The sequence below is a fragment of the Camellia sinensis genome, chromosome 7 (genome assembly GCF_055761805.1).
Source record: "Camellia sinensis isolate YWXY chromosome 7, ASM5576180v1, whole genome shotgun sequence".
NCBI lineage: Eukaryota > Viridiplantae > Streptophyta > Magnoliopsida > Ericales > Theaceae > Camellia > Camellia sinensis.
In genome coordinates, this window is record NC_138967.1 from 181,605,089 (window position 1) to 181,611,088 (window position 6,000).

The window sequence follows — 6,000 nt, forward strand, 5'->3', positions numbered from 1 at the left end:
CTTTCAGATTTTGGATGTGATGCATCCAATCATAAGGGAGCTTCTATTTACACATCCACCTTCTTCTCTTTGCACACACTTCATAAAAATTATTTTTATTATAAATTTTTTTTTCAGGTGAAATTACTATTATAGACATTAAATAAACCCATTCGGAAGTTGATTGTCGAAAAAATAATAAAAATTCGGAAGTCTACTTCCGAATCAATTGTTTATTTTCGGAAAGCTACTTCCGAACCAATTGCTTATTTTCGGAAATCTACTTTCGAACCAATTATTTATTAAAAAAGATGTGTAAAGAGGGAAATGGGTGTGTATAAATAGAAGCTCCCCAATCATAATGAGAAGATATACTTTGAACTTTCTCATTGCCCCGCATTGTGGACAATATTACTAGAAACAGACAATCCTTGAAAAGTGCATTATGTGAAGCTGTTCTCACTAATGCCCCCAACAAGCAGGTCAAGTCACCCATCCCTCTAAATGCCAACATTTGAAAGAATGATTCTGCGTACATCACTTGTTTATCTTTTTACATTTTTATATGAGATTTTTTTTTTCAATTTTATTGAAATTATTTTTAAGGATAAAAGTCTAAAATTATATATATTTTTTATTATCTCCAAACATTCATTACTCTTCAATCTCTATTACTCTTCTTCCTTTCTCGATTTTTCTTCTCTGCTATGTTGGGTATACCTCCTTATTGGTGTGTGGGACCCAATTGATTTATTAAAAGAGTTTCAATTTGACTTGATTTAAGTATAATATATTTTTATATATTATATTTGTGGAGACCCAATTCAATTTGATAATAATTAGGACTTGTTTTTAAAATCCAAGATTCAATATATATATATATATATATTGTTTATCTTCAAAAGAGATTGGTACGGCTTTCACAAAAGTTATTGTTCAAACTTTTCGATTTCGGAGTTCGTGCCAATTAAATACCTTTGGTGTTTTTTGGTTCACAGCGGCAGTGCTTGAGTTTAACTCAGCGGATTGGTTTCGGTTGATTTGTTTGATCATTATTTGGTGGGTTGATCTGGTTTGTTATTTTGGATCTTCTACAACTTTGATTCTGAAGATTTTGGTTCATCTATTTGGTGAGGTCTTTCCTCTTTGTTTATTTGTGATTATTTGGAATTCCCCTAAGGGTGGTTTTGTGAGACCATTAGTGTCTCGTTTGTAATCGTTTGGAACTTATTTGGTTGATAGTGGAATCGGATTTCGATCCCGTGGACGTACCTCACATTGAGGAAACCACGTAAAAATTCTTGTGTTGCCTTTGATTTAATTTTTCCGCATTAGTTTTTATTCCCATTGATTGATTTACTTGTGGGGAATCATCGATTTTCCCTAACAACTGGTATCAGAGCTTACGATTTATTTGGGTTTAGTTATTTGTGTAAATCAATGGAGGGGAATGTGGGTCGTATGTCTAGCTTCAGTGGAAGTAATTGGGTAACTTGGAAAACTAAAATGGAGGACCTATTATTTTGTAAAGATTTGTATGGACCCATTGAGGGTGCTAGTGGCAAACCCGAGGATATGAAAGATGATGAATGGAATAGGCTTAATCGAAAAGCCGTTGGTGTTATCCGTCAATGGATTGATGACAGTGTGTTTCATCATGTTGCTACTGAAACTTCAGCACATGATTTATGGAAAAAATTAGAGAGCCTTTATGATAGAAAATCAGCCACAAATAAAGCCTTTTTGTTTCGTAAGTTGGTTAATTTAAAATATAAAGAGGGCAGCCCTATTCCTGAACATTTGAATGAAATAAAGAGTATTGTTAATCAACTTGCTTCTATGAAAATTATTTTTGATGATGAGTTGCAGGCTTTGATGCTACTTAGTTCTTTGCCCGAAAGTTGGGAGACTTTGGTTGTGACGGTTAGTAATTCAGCGCCCGATGGAGTTGTCACAATGGGCCAAGTCACTAGTAGCCTGTTGAATGAAGAAACCAGAAGAAAATCAGCGGGTTCCTCTCATTCAGAAGCATTTGTTGTGAGAGGCCGAAGCAAAACAAAGGGGAGGAGTAAGACTCCTCATGGTCGTGATCAAAGCCGTGACAAATCAAGAGATGGTTCTTTTTCAAAGAAAGACATTGAGTGTTATTATTGCCATGAGAAATGGCACATGAAGCGAGAATGCCGAAAGCTCAAGAATAAGGAGAAAATGCGTGATAAAAGTGTGGATAAGAAGCAAGAAGACACAGCAGCAGTTACTACCAATGGTGATCTCATGGTCGTTTGTGAAGATGATTGTATCAATTTTGTGGGCCAAGAGAGCAATTGGGTAATTGATTCCGGTGCTTCTTTTCATGTGACTTCTCGAGTTGATTTCTTCACTACCTATACCGAAGGAGATTATGGTTCTGTTCGAATGGGTAATGAAGGTTTGTCCAAGATTATCGGCATGGGTGATGTTTGCTTGGAAACAAATCTGGGCTGCAAGTTGTTGCTTAAAGATGCGAGGCATGTTCCCGACATTCGCCTCAATTTGATCTCTACCGGGAAGCTAGATGATGAAGGCTACAACAACAAATTTGGTGATGGAATATGGAAGCTCATAAAGGGTTCCTTGGTGGTGGCTAAGTGTAAGAAGACTCATACACTTTATTCGATGCAAGGAAAAATTTGTAAAGGTATTGTCAATGCACTTCAAGATGATACTTCTACCGAATTGTGGCACAAGCGGCTTGGCCACATGAGTGAAAAGGGGCTGCAAGTTTTGTTCAAGAAAGAGCTTCTACCCGGTTTGAAAGGTACACATCTTAAAACTTGTGTTCATTGTTTGGCGGGTAAACAACATAGAGTTTCTTTTCATAAAAATGTTGCCTCTAGAAAAGAAAATGTTTTGGAGTTGATTCATTCAGATGTTTGTGGTCCTTTAAAAGTTAGAACACATAGTGGTGCACTTTATTTTGTTACTTTCATTGATGATTATTCAAGGAAAGTTTATCAAGTTTTAGAAGTATTTAAGCATTTTCAGGCCATGGTTGAAAGAGAAACAGGGCAGAAATTGAAGTGCATCCGATCAGACAATGGTGGTGAATACATTGGGCCATTTGATGAGTATTGTCGCAGCCAAGGTATTCGGCACCAAAAGACAGTTAAGAAGACTCCTCAACAAAATGGAGTTGCCGAGAGGATGAACCGCACCATTGTGGAAAGAACAAGGTGTTTGCTTTCACAAGCTAAATTGCCAAGATCCTTTTGGGGTGAGGCATTGAAGACAGCGGTTGACGTGATCAATTTGTCTCCTTCCTATCCTTTGAATGGTGATGTTCCAGAAAGAGTTTGGACCGATAAAGATGTATCTTATGAGCACTTGAGAGTGTTTGGTTGCCGAGCTTTTGTTCACATTCCAAAAGATGAGAGGTTCAAGCTTGATAGCAAGTCAAGACAATGTATTTTTCTTGGCTATGGGCGTGATGAATTTGGGTATAGATTGTGGGATCCGGTCGACAAGAAAGTCATTCGAAGCCGTGATGTTGTGTTTCTTGAAGACCAAACAATTGAAGACTTTGGCAAAGGTGATCAACCGGAGCCAAAAACTAGTGATCTCATTGACATGGATTCATCTCCTTCATCTTCAGTTGATGATGAAAACGGGGGAGATGTGCAGCCACCTATTGAAGATGTAGAGGATGATGCTAATTCTAATGAAGTTGAGCTAGAAATTGAGGAAGAGCATCCAACTCAAGAACCACCACCACAACTTGAGTTGAGGAAATCTACAAAGGACCGACAACCTTCAAGAAAGTATCCTCCTAATGAATTTGTGTTGATTTCTGGTCAAGGGGAGCCTGAGAGCTACCAAGAAGCAGTTGAGCATGCAAAGAAAGATGATTGGAAAAAGGCCATGGAAGAGGAGATGAATTCCTTGCTTGAAAACCAGACTTATGATTTAGTGAAATTACCTAAAGGGAGGAAAATTCTGAAAAACAAGTGGGTCTTCAAATTGAAGAATGATGGCAAAAATCTGAGATACAAGGCACGTCTTGTTGTGAAAGGCTTTGGGCAAAAGAAAGGCATTGACTTTGACAAGATTTTCTCACCTGTTGTAAAGATGTCTTCTATTCGGGTTGTACTTGGCATGGCTGCAAGTATGAACCTTGAAGTTGAGCAACTTGATGTGAAGATCGCATTTCTGCATGGTGATCTTGAAGAAGAAATTTACATGGAGCAACCGGAAGGTTTTGTGGAGAAAGGGAAAGAGAAATTTGTTTGCAAATTGAAGAAAAGTTTATATGGTCTCAAGCAAGCCCCGCGGCAATGGTACAAAAAATTTGACTCTTTCATGATGAATAATGGTTTTTCTAAAACCACTTCGGACCATTGTGTGTTTGTGAAAAATTTTCCAGATGGTAAATTTATTATTCTTTTGCTTTATGTTGATGACATGTTAATTGTGGGTCAAGATTCTACCATGATAAACAGGTTGAAATTGGAGTTGAGCAAGTCTTTTGCAATGAAAGATTTGGGACCGGCAAAGCAAATTCTTGGTATGAAAATTGTTCGTGATTGCAAAGAGGGGCTGATTTGGTTGTCTCAAGAAAGCTACATTGAGAAAGTTCTTGAGAGGTTCAACATGGATAAAGCAAAGCCGGTTGGTTGTCCACTTGCGGGTCACTTCAAACTTAGTTCGAATCAATGTCCTACAAGTGAGAAAGATAAGGAAGAGATGCTGAAAGTTCCCTATGCTTCAGCTGTTGGTTCTTTGATGTATGCCATGGTTTGTTCAAGGCCGGATATTGCTCACGCCGTTGGTGTGGTGAGTCGTTTTCTCTCTAATCCGGGTAAAGAACATTGGGCAGCGGTAAAATGGATTCTAAGGTATCTTCGAGGGACTTCGAAGGTATGTTTGTGTTTTGGGGATGGTAAACCGATGCTTGATGGGTTCACAGATTCTGATATGGCCGGTGATGTTGATTCTAGGAAATCTACTTCGGGGTATTTGATGACTTTTGCAGGGGGAGCTGTGGCATGGCAATCTAAATTACAAAAATGTGTTGCTCTCTCAACTACCGAAGCTGAATTTATTGCTATTACAGAAGCTTGCAAAGAAGAGTTATGGTTGAAGAAATTTTTGCAAGAATTGGGTTTGAAGCAAGAAAGGTATGTACTTTATTGTGATAGTCAAAGTGCTATTCACTTGAGCAAAAATTCTACTTTTCATTCGAGATCGAAACACATTGATGTGAGATACCACTGGATCCGTGATGTGTTAGATTTAAAATTGTTACAACTCGAAAAGGTTCACACAGATGATAATATTTCAGATATGTTGACAAAGACTTTGTCAAGGGACAAACATTTGAAGTGTCGAACTTTGGCGGGTATGGTTGATCTCTCCACCTAAGTCGGTAGGGGGAGAATTGTTGGGTATACCTCCTTATTGGTGTGTGGGACCCAATTGATTTATTAAAAGAGTTTCAATTTGACTTGATTTAAGTATAATATATTTTTATATATTATATTTGTGGAGACCCAATTCAATTTGATAACAATTAGGACTTGTTTTTAAAATCCAAGATTCAATATATATATATATATATTGTTTATCTTCAAAAGAGATTGGTACGGCTTTCACAAAAGTTATTGTTCAAACTTTTCGATTTCGGAGTTCGTGCCAATTAAATACCTTTGGTGTTTTTTGGTTCACAGCGGCAGTGCTTGAGTTTAACTCAGCGGATGGTTTGTTATTTTGGATCTTCTACAACTTTGATTCTGAAGATTTTGGTTCATCTATTTGGTGAGGTCTTTCCTCTTTATTTATTTGTGATTATTTGGAATTCCCCTAAGGGTGGTTTTGTGAGACCATTAGTGTCTCGTTTGTAATCGTTTGGAACTTATTTGGTTGATAGTGGAATCGGATTTCGATCCCGTGGACGTACCTCACATTGAGGGAACCACGTAAAAATTCTTGTGTTGCCTTTGATTTAATTTTTCCGCATTAGTTTTTATTCCCATTGATTGATTTACT